We start from the raw sequence: 12,297 nt of genomic DNA, 5'->3' as shown, positions 1-12,297 counted from the left end.
CTCGGGTTGATTTCGACGTTCTCGGTCAACTTTCTGCTATTTTCGGAAGACCTCTGCTATTTTCGGTTTCTCTTCACATTTTTCGGTCAAGGCTATTATGGATCATTCCGCTTTTAACACGTCTTCCAGTGCTACTCTACATCAAGAGCTTGACTCCATCATGGGGACTACCACTCGTGTGCCCCGATTACTTTCGTCTGAAGGGTTTGCTGAGTGAAAGTTCAGGTTTGAAAAGTATGTGAAGGCAAAGGATGCAAAAATGTGGAGGAGCATGGTTCGAAGTCCTCAGGTTATCACGTATCAATGAGAGGGTTCTGATGAAGTGGAGACGAAGCCAATTGAGCTGTATACAGATGCTGATTTTGATAAGGTTGAGCAGGATGAGAAGGCTCTGGCTACTCTGACCATGGCACTGTCGCCTGAGATTGCCTTGGGGTTTAGAGAGTTGGATTCAGCTAAAGCTTTTTGGGAGGCACTTATTGAAGTGTTTGAGGGAAATCAAGACATGAGGAGAAGTAGGCAGGATCTCCTAAGACAGTAATTCAACATGTTTAACTATGTTTTGGGAGAATCTCTTGAGAAACAGCTACACCGGTTTATCTTGTTGGTTACTGAGATTAGATCGGCTAATATAAGCCTTACGTCTGCTGAGATTAACAACAAGCTAGTCAACTCACTGCCACAGAGCTGGGATCTAAATGTGGCTGTTATTAAGAAGACCAAGGATCTGGCTAGACTGACACTCTCTGAGGTGATGGCGATTATCAAGGCTTGTGATATGGACGACAAGCTACGTGTAATCAATCATGCGAATACCTACAATACTTCTGGTTATGTCGTTGCATCCAACAATGCTCTAGTTTCACAAGACAATTTCTCATTGTTGAAGTCATCTCAGAGTCAGCCAGCTCAATCGCAACAGCCTCAGCAGACCTTCTCCATGTTCAGGTCACCACAAAGTCAACCCACTCCACAACCTACACCAGCTGCTCCTGTTTTCTTTCCGCAACCGACTCTTGCACCGAAATCACAAACTTCTATGGCCACCTCCAGCCAGTCTCCCATTCAAACTCTTGTTATCAGAAAGTGGGATTTACCAAGAGCTCTTTGAGGTGCTACAACTGTCACGAGCCAGGTCACTTTGCTCGTGAGTGCACAAATCCGGTGAAGGAAGGGAATAGAGAGAGGGCAATGGTTTTGGTGAATGGTGGAAGAGAAGAGAATGTGGCTAGTTCGAGTGTGGGTGAGCGTGGTTTGGTGGTTCAGAACTTCTCTTGGGAGGATCAGATGGCAGCACTGAACTTAAGTGATCAAGTTGCAAACTTTGCTGAGGTGGATGTCGGAGAAGAGGAGAACGAAGCTGAGGAGCAGGTCAGGGATCTTCAGCATGCTTTCATGGTCTTCACCTCCACCAAATCCTCTAAGGTAAGTTCTGTACTATGTTCTCAATCATGTATTGATAAAGTAGGTCTATATAAAATTCACAATAACAACCTAATTAGAGAAATGGAGGGTGTTAAATATGAAAATTCCACACTTAAGAAACTTGAAAAAGCTTTGAAAGACAAAATAGAGGCACAGCAACAAGACTTTTATAAACTTCAATCGGATTTTAGCACTAAGTGTTGTCACCATCTAGATGCTAGAAGGAAAATTGTTGAACTACCACCGATTTAGATGCATCGAAGTTGGAGATAGCCAAACTAACAAATAAATTCGAAAATGCTGAATTCAATTTTAAAAAATTTGATGTCTCTAATGTTGTTGTTAAGTCAATGATAGAAAATCAATTAAAATGGAAAGAAAATAAGTGTGTGGGTATTGGATATAACATGGTTCCCCCTCCATATAATAACAATTACACTGGACTTCCTCTTACCAAGGAAGAAGTAGAAATGGAAAAGTGTTTGAAGTATGGTAAGTCACCTGCAACTAACAAAGGTACTGTTGGTTCAGATACGGCGTCTGAGTCAACTTCCAGGGTGAACGATTATAATGGGTCTACTTCATGTGCATATGAAGTAATTGTTAAAGATTGGACCGATGAGGATGATGACTCACCCATTAACATCTGCTTCTTTTAGTTTACCTGTTTTGCCTGTTTTAAACAATAGTGTTACTGATGTGTGTGTGGGCTCTGCTTTTAAGAGCAAAGACAATTGTTTGACTACTTTTTCTAAAACTTCAAAAGGCAGTGATCTATCTCTTAAATCTGGCGAACTTAAAAGCAATAATGAACATTTGTCACATAAGTTTGTGAGAGAAACGGTTTTTGTAATGATAAATGTGGAAGCTCAAATGCTAAGTCCAAAGATGAAAAAACAAGCTCACTCAACAGAGCAAGACCGGGAATCGGCCACAACGATTTTTTCGTTAAAAGACAAACTTGTTTCAACTATGGCATTCCTGGTCACATTGCTAGAAATTGCTCTCGTCTCCCGTATATTCCTTATTATAGACGCCATCAAAGGATCATGCCTCAAAATGCCTACAAAAACTTTTATTCTAATAAAACAAGGCATTATGAAGCAAGGCTCTCTGACGGCAATTGGAGAAGAGATAAGGCTGACAGGTCAAGTTCTCATCAGACCAAGCCCATTGTGACTCAAAGGCTAATGGAAACTCGTTTTCGGTTCCAAGAACGAAGAGGGCCTCAGAAAAAGGTCAAACCTGACCGAGTTTTCTATCCGCAAACCAGAGACTAAATCAACCACTTGTGTAAATCACAAAGCTTTCAAACCAAAATAAAAATGGTTGCCTAAGTCTCCGGCAACAAAGTACTTAACGTCTTCTGACTCGATTTTTGATAATCATGATGATATGTCATGGCAACCCGTAACACGGTTGACCAAGTCAGGCTTACCTAGAACTACAATGGACTGGGTACCAAAAACTAACCGATCTCGCACATCGTGTAGGAACAGCTATGGAGGAATATTATCAGACCTTGGTTTGTTAATAGTGGTTGTTCCAGGCACATGACGGGGGGCATTTCTCAGCTGAGTGATATTCAAATCTTTAATGGTGGATATGTTTCCTTTGCGGGAGGAGAGAAAGGGAAGATTACTCAAAAGGGTACCGTGAGTAATGGGGTTTTAAAGTTCGAAAATGTTAACTATGTTCCAGAATTAAAGCACAGTCTTCTTAACGTGTCACAGATTTGTGATAAGGGTTTTTCTGCTCACTTTACCAACAAGGACTGTTTGATTCTGAAGCCTGGCATCATCATACCAGAGGAGTGGGTTTTGGTCAGATCTCAGAGAAAAGATAATGCCTACCTGATTGACAGAACAAGAACATTCTTGACGATATTACATGCTTGTTTTCTAAAGTATCAGAACATAACGCCATGATCTGGCATCGTCGTCTTGGTCATGCAAATGTCAAAACTCTGAACCGTCTTGCAAAAAACAGTATTGTTCGTGGCCTGCCAGTTAAAGATTTTGTGACTATCGAGAAGTGTGTGGCTTGTGCGTTAGGCAAGCATCATTGAAAAGCACACAAGCCGAAGCTGATTAATACAATTTCCAGCGTCTTTCAGTTGCTTCACATGGACCTGTTCAGTCCAGTTCATGTCTTGAGTCTTTCTCGTAGTAATCATTATCTGGTCATCACCGACAACTACTCTCGTTTCACTTGGGTGTTTTTCTTGTCGAATAAAGGTGAGACGGCTGAATTGATCAAGAAGTTCGTGGTGCTTATGGAAAATCAATTGAACGTGAAGCTCAAGGGAATTCGTTGTGACAACGGTACGGAGTTCAAGAACTTTACACTGAATCATTTTTGTGCTAAAAAGGGAATTCTTCGTCAATACAGCTCAGCTCGTACTCCGCAGCAAAATGGTGTTGCTGAAAGATGAAACCGTAATTTGATTGAAGCTGCAAGAACGATGTTATGTGATTCAAAGTTACTGTTATTTTTCTGGGTTGAAGCGGTCAACACTGCCTGTCACGTTCAAAATCGGGTGTTGATCAACAAATCTCATATGAAGACTCCCTATGAAATTGTTTATGGCCACAAGCCCACAGTCGCACATTTTCGAGCTTTCGGTTGTCCATGCACTTTGTTAAATCTTGAGCAGACTCCGAAGTTTGAAGCCAAGGCAGATGATTGTTATTTTGTTGGTTATGTTGGTCGAACTGCCTACAGAGTCTACAACAAGGCATCAAAACAGATCGTCGAATCATATGATGTGCGCTGGTTGGAAAATGAGACAGATGCTCGTGTGGGGCCTAACTGGTTATTTGACTCTGACAAACTGTTCAAGCCATTCAATTTGTTTCCTGTGGTCGATTCAGATAACTCAGGGGGGGAGGAATTTCTACCGTTGTTGATGATGAAGAAGATATTTCTATTGACACTCAAGAGTCTCCTATGCTGAGTGTGGACCCATCTGAATCCTTAGACACCAGTCAGCCATCATCAAAGAATCTAGAAGAGACCATCACCGAGATTGTATCCCCACAAGAGCCCTCTACAGCAAAGACTTTACCAGTTAAGGAGGAGAGTGTCATTCGTCAGATTTTCAGTATCACTCTGTTCCCTGATGTCATTCCAAACGAGTATGTTTCCAGTACCTCGTACTCACACAGTACAGCAGCATCGGGATTGAGGAATCCTCTCACTGAAGCCCTCGAAGGTCCAACCAATTTATCTACAAAGTGCTCTGTTCCTGATCACTTTATTCCATCAAGAATTCAACGGGATCACCCCATTGACAGTATTATTGGTCCCTTGAAGCTGGCGTCTCAACCAGAAGTCAGACTGGAACAATCAACAACGGCTTGTATTCTTGCTTCATTTCATAAATTGAGCCCAAGACGGTTGACATAACTCTACAAGAACCAAGCTAGGTTGACGCCATGCATGAGGAACTCAATCAGTTTGAAAAACTCAAGGTTTGGAGGTTGGTCAAGCTACCCGCTAGGAAGAAGTCGTTGGATACAAGATGGGTTTTCGTAACAAGCAGGATGATACAGGGGTCATTGTTAGAAACAAGGCAAGGCTTGTGGTTCGTGGTTTTTGTCAGGTTGAGGGTTTGGACTATACTGAAGTGTACGCTCCAGTGGCTCGTCTTGAGGCCATTCGAATCTTCTTGGCATATGCATCGTATATAGGTTTCACAGTCTATCAGATGGATGTCAAAACAGCGTTCCTATATGGTGAAGAGAAGGAAGAAATCTATGTGGATCAGCCACCGGGTTTTGTGGATTCCAAGCATCCGTCGCATGTTTATAAGTTGGACAAGGCTCTCTACGGCCTTCATCAGGCTCCTCGAGCATGGTATGCGACGTTGACAGCTCATCTTTTGGAGCATGGGTATCAGCCTGGAACCATTGATCAGACACTGTTCATAAAAATTGTTGGAAAGGATCTGATCTTGGTTCAGATTTATGTGGATGACATCATCTTCGGTTCTACCAGCACTGCTCTCTGTTCTGAGTTTGAGGAAGTGATGAATAAAAAGTTTGAGATGAGCTCGTTGGGGGAGATGACAACGTTTTTGGGTCTGCAAGTTCGTCAAAGCTCGACAGGCATTCTGCTACATCAGGGAAAATACATCGAGGATATGTTGACAAAATTTGAGTTTCAAAAAAGTGCAGAGACTCCTATGGCTGAAAGACCTCTTCTTTCTTCAAATCCTGACGGGAAATCCGTAGATCAAACGTACTATCGGTCGATGATCGGGTCCCTAATGTATCTTACCTCCAGTCGTCCTGATATCATGTTCGTAGTCTGTTAGTGTGCCCGTTTCCAGGCTAATCCTAAACTCTCTCATTTAATTGCTGTTAAACGTATTTTTAGATATCTGAATGGGCAACTGAAGCTCGGTCTTTGGTATCACAAGAATTCAGAATTTGATCTGTATGCTTTTGCTGACAGCAATTATGGAGGTGATGATATTGACAGGAAGTCGACGTCTGCTGGATGTCAATTTTTGGGGGATCGGCTCATCTTGTGGCAATGCAAGAAACAACAAATGGTGTCCACAAGCATTGTTGAGGCTGAATATGTTGCTACTTCTGCCTGTTGTTCTCAGGTCATATGGATGCAACATCAACTGCTGGACTACGGTTTGGAATTTCTTGATACTCCTATTTTCTGTGATAATGATGCTGCAATTGCCATTGTTAAAAACCCGGTTCAGCATTCTAAAACCAAGCACATCGATATCAAAATTCATTTTATTCGTGACTGTTACGACCGGAAGTTAATTCATCTTGAATAGGTCCACACTGATAATAATATGGCAGACCTATTTACGAAACCGATCGGAACATCCAGATTCAATGTGCTTGTAGGGTTTCTTAAGATGTTACGTTTTGAAGACTGAGTATTTTTTTGAGGTTTAAATTTTGTACATAAATTTTTTTTCTTGTCATAATTTTTGTAAAAATTTAGAGGGGAGAAAAAGGAAAAAAATACAAAAAGAGTGTGTGTGTGTTCTAATTAAAAAAATCTATGTTTTGTTCTGTCGCTTAAAATTATGCCGGTGACTCAAGTTCAAGGGACATATTTCTATGTTTGGTCTCGTTGTCAACCTTTGACGGACGAGATAGCCATTAACCCAATGACTGGAAGTGACTAGGGCGACTGAATATAATAAAAAAAACTATAAATTGTTTTTGGTTTAACTATCTATTTTTTAAGTTCTTTCACTTAAAATTATGTCAGCTACCTAAGTTTGAGGGACATATATTATTATGTGTTTGGTCCTATCGTTTACCTGTAGACACATGGGATAGCCATTCACCTGAAAACTGAAAGTGACTGGGGTGATTGAATTTAAAATTATTTTCTAAGTTATCATCTGGGAAGTGATATTTAATATTCAGCTAAAGTTTACTAGAAGCTTAAAATATTTTGAAATGAAAATTGATCCAACCTTTGAGAAATGATAGATGAATTGATTTTGTGTGCCTAACGTGTGAAGTTAATAAGCTAAAAAGGGGCTTTTGATAAGTCATTGGTGTGTATGGTAGCTTCCCATGATAAGTAAAAGCTTGAAGTGATAAAAACTAAATTTGCTAAACTTATTGTGGAGAGTCATTTTGAAGATGTTTGCATGTCCCTAGATACATCTCTCCGAATGATAGGCAGAAAAGTAATTACCCAGTCATACACGAGCCCGTTAGTGTCTTGATCGCCAAAAGTATATTAAAAAATTGTAAATTATGAGTGTTCAAATATTTTTCTATAAGCTTAAAGGGGCAACAGGAAACTACAGGGGTGGGGCATACAAGTAAGTCCTAAACACCATGAATGTAAGGCTTGTAAGTCTGGACGACATGTAAGTCCAACGTTCAACCTTAAAGCTTAAAATTTATTTCGTATAAAGAAAATTCTTTGATCAAGCACTAGGGGGTTGGAGTCAAATTGGGGTGATCTGGGGAAATCCAAATAAGCTTTGAGAAGAGATAAGGGGTAACATAAGTCCATAAGTGATGTCCATATAAGATTTATGCCTAACTGAATCTAATCGTATCACTGGCTCAATGAATATCATGATATTACATGGCATCAACTTTTTCACTCTGTCACAATAATGCTGAAAATGGATCATTGTGAAAGTATCTTAATCAATATGATTTCATGTTCGGATCTTTTTTGAAAAGGGTTGGTTGTTTTTAAACATCTGAAATTTGATCCCAATATATGATAAATCTGCTAGATAGGTAAATTATTTTTGTTTTAATTTAGTTTTTTACTCTAATTTTATTTTATTTTTAATTTTTTTTTTACCTCATGTGCACTCATGTCAAAACAGATGTCTTTAAGAAATCATTTTTTCATGACTCGGGATTTTTTTTTGATAAAACTTTGACAACTGCTGGTCTTGATTTGTGGGCCAGTCTGTTTGGCCCAACGGGTTCCTTTGTTGTGTGTTCTCGGCCTCGTCAAATTGGCCCAACGGACTCCACCAATGTAAGTTCTCAGTCCGTAGCTGTTCTCGATCCATATATGCTCTCGGTCCGTATGTGTTTTGGGTACATATTGATGTGTCTTGGAAGATTAAAAGGCACTCATTACACATCATTAGGCACTCTTGAAACTCACAAACACTCAGGAACCTTCATCTTCCTAAATCTTCCAAGATCTTCCGAAATCATCACCATCTAATCACTCCGTGCACATCCTTTCATGTCTTCATCTATAGGATTATGAAAAGGAAAAACTTGAGAAAGGTAAGAAACTATATCTAACTTTTATCTTTGATTCTTAGGTATGACATTTCTGAGGTAACTCGATTGGTTCAAGATCTTAGATTGTATTTTCGGTTTCTTCTTGAAGTTACTAATTGTGTTTCTGAGTTTTTGAATGAAGATGCAGGCTTGGTCATCAATGGTGATTGGTAGAATGGAGATGACAATAGGTCATATCCACATATTCTTGATGGATATTGACCGAAATCTCTTGGTCAACCAAAAAATTCCTTGGTCAACTGATATCTCAAGGAACTCTCGATCAATCTTTGACCGGGAATCCATCTGCTCAACCAAAAGTACATCGTATTCGACGTTTCTGAGTCGATCAAACCTAAGATTTTCTATTGTTTTCATTAACTAATGTCATGAATATCTACTCCTATCAGCAAGTAGCATGACCTGTGCTGGATTGCTGGTCGACGTTAATATTACCCTCATAAAGGCTCTAAATAAGACAATCAACTTCCAAGTGTCTCTTTTGAAACCACAGTATATATGCCAGAAGGAATAAAGGAATGGATGCATGTTACTCGTCTACGATTGATATTTTGAGGGTGGCTGGAGTCAAGCAATAAACCAAGGGGGGGAATGTTGGGTCGTAGTTTATGGTTTATGCTTTGTGTATTTGGGCTTAGTTGGGCTTTTGTATGTAAACCAAGATCATTGGATCTCGGTGGGCTTTAGTTTGCTTTGGGCCTAGTTGGTAGTCCATATATAGGATATGTGTTTACGATTTTAGGGTTGTTCGTTCAAGTTTATCTTTCACCCGTGTAAGTTGTTAAGGGCTTAAGCACCCGACGTATTAATATACGTGTGTTTTGAAGCTTATTCATCGTGTTTGTTTTTGTTTGTGTTTGTAGTATATAATCGGCTTGGTGATAGTTTCCGCCTAATCATTGAGTTACTTGATATCATATTGAAAGATCCTTTCTTAGGACTTACAAGTAATGGATAAGTGTCACCAGTATAGCCATACTTCCCCCCACATATTTCCCCCTCATAATAACATCCTCCATCTTGGCTTCCTTTCAAGGCCCAATCACAATCTCACGTTCAACATCTTGCCTCACTTTTTCCGCAAGAACTGAAGGATCACCTTCTGACTTTTCACCTACAATAAGAAACAATGTTAGTCGACAATCATAAGTACACGTGACAACAAGCGCATTTAACATATCATTACCTAATCCTTCAACAAAGGTTGAGTCTACGTGCTTCTTATAAGCATCCATCATTTTGACCAACTAATGCCTTTATGAATCTAGTGACTTGGAACTACAAATCACTCTCACTTACTTTTTTCATCCCAATACTCTTTACTGACAAATCATCGATTCTCGACACATCTGTCCTATACGCTCCTTCTTCTCCACTACCAACTTCGGAACTCAAGTGAACCACAGTCAATAGAGTAGAAGATGCTGGAAAAAAACTAGATAAATCATCCGAATCACTTTCTAAAATACTCAAAACATACGTGGCATCCTGCACAAACATGGCAGTAATACGACGGGGTTAGGAATTACTATGGGAGATTTGACACATGAACGTCCTTCACACGCGGAAAAGCAAAAACATCCCTCTAGGGCACACAAATCCTCACTTTCCCAAGGGTTGAGAGATAACGCCACATCCTTGCGTTCACCCTCGGGATCTAAGTTCAAACATTTGTAGTAGTTAACCACCGTATAAACAAGTTTAAATTAGAAAGGAAAAAATAAAATACAAGCATAGGAGGACGTAGCAACTTATGTTCATCCCTTACTTGATATGCTGGTTTGAACCCCCGTTGCCTCCATAAGTGGCTCATACCAATCGCCACCTACGCATGCTCCAACAGGTGGTTGTAAGTCCATAGGATGCTCGCACAAATATAAAAATGTGGGATCTTTCACCTACAGAATTTTGTCATGAATATCATCAACAATCGGTTCACCAGTCTTCTGAAAAGATAGTATTTTTCTCATGGGGATTACCTCTTTTAGGATGTAGAAAATTTAAGTTTCCGGACCCTGCACTTGGCAAAGGAAACCTAGTCGTCTTTAATGATGATAGAAGGCACAAAATGGATAAGAGAGGATTGCAAGCGTTGGCAGTGAAAATAAAATTTGTAGTAAAATACTCAACACAAACCTATGCGATGAACTTGGGAAATATGAAATAGGTAATATTATAAAATATTCAAGCAAGAAAACTGAAGAGGTATGTACCCGCCTTAACATCGAGCGGGGCGGGTCAACCCACAAGATATAGACAAGAGGCTTGAAATCAAGATGTCATGAAGGCACAAAGCCAAAACCTATGCGCATGGCGCATATCACATATGCTCACGCATATCACATATGCTCACGCATCACATATGCTCACGCATATCACATATGCTCACGCATCACATATGCTCACGCGTATCACATGCTCACGCACCATATATGCTCACGCATATCACATCTGCGCGTGGCGCATCTGCGCGTGGCGCATATCACATATGCTCACGCATCACATATGCTCACGCATATCACATATGCTCACGCATGAAAAATCTGCGCGTGAGAATAAAGAGAAGACCTCGCGCATCCTCAGGATAGGCGCATATCACACATGCACATAATCAACCTCGTCCTTATCCAAATCAGGATAAGGACAACCCTGATTATGCTCATCAGACAACCTTCCAGAATGTATCATTTAAGGAATAAAGAATATGCTGATGTTGACAGCTGCCAATGAAAGGTGGACAACTCAGCAAAACCCATGTGCTACCACGTGATTGCACATGGGTCAGGTGAAATACCTTGGTCAGAGAATAATCAATGAAAAAGCACCAGGTGTCCTAAGGACATGTGGCGCGAAGCAATAGGAGGAGGCCAAAAAGGCCCTAATGGGATCTGAGCCCAATCATTGGAAACCCTAACACTATAAATACCACACCACCTCCACAAGGGGAGGTAAGCAAGAAAATACATTCTAAATCCTTACTCACTCTCAGATTATTATTATCTTCTCCTACAATCTCTTATTCTCACACCGGAGGGTTACCCCAAAGAGGACCCCTCTGTCCCTTTCTGAGGGGTAAGTTCACGGTGCTGCTCGTTTTGTAGGTGGAAGAATTCATACTCCGGAGAACCATCGGTGATATAGCATACTCATACCCGAGGAAAGTTGATCGTCTACCAGTGAGCCGATCCACGTTTCTTCATTGGCGCCATCACCTGTTACAACGGCAACAAAATCACTATCTCATCAGTTCTCTATGAAAAACTTCACCATGGTTTCCGGTGTTCGAAACAGCGATCAAGTTCTGGAGGATAATGAGCTTGAGGATGTTAATGAGGGACAGCAGTTTCTGAGGGCGCCGCGTGATACTGCGTGCACCACCAGTAACCATCCCTTCATCACAACACCTCATAGCCAGACTGAAACTCCTCCAGACGATCTCACGTTCCAGAATCTGACTGGCGCAAAACAAAAAGGACCAATGGGTCCGGAAGTTGAAACCAATGACCCTAAAGAATGGCTCATAAACGAACAACGACGTTTAATGGACAAATACAATGAGCTGGTCAAACACAAAAAGTTAGCCGACTTAACACAAAGGCTCGCATTTGATAAGCAAACCGTTCAGGGAACAACAAAAAGGGCGCGCGCGCCGGAAGATGGTCACTCTGTTCACACCGAACACGCTGATTTTAGTGATGAAGAAGTGCACAGCATGAGGAAGACGCGAGATACTCATGCAGGAGGCTCACAGCTCCGCGCGCACATGAACATAGCGCCTGGAGCCAAAGCCGATATGGATCTATACACACCGTACAACCCACCAGCGAGAGGGCAAGTTGACGTAACCACACCATATAGGCCAGCCATCTTGGTGAAGCATTCAAAATTCACTGAGCGCATCGCGAAGGCTCCCATTCAACACAAAACCAAGATGCCAAGTGGTTTGGGCAAATACGATGGCACAACAGATCCAGACGATTTCTTACAAGGTTTTTACAACACTGGAAACCTAGAAAGCTGGACGATGCCAACATGGTGTCACATGTTTGCTCGCTGCCTCACGGGCACAGCGCGTGTCTGGTTCGAAAGCTTG

This window comes from Bidens hawaiensis, unplaced genomic scaffold, assembly GCF_021521415.1.
Source record: "Bidens hawaiensis isolate Kalapana, Puna unplaced genomic scaffold, B.hawaiensis_p1.1 tig00049772_1, whole genome shotgun sequence".
Classification (NCBI taxonomy): Eukaryota; Viridiplantae; Streptophyta; class Magnoliopsida; order Asterales; family Asteraceae; genus Bidens; species Bidens hawaiensis.
This window is presented reverse-complemented; position numbering follows the sequence as displayed.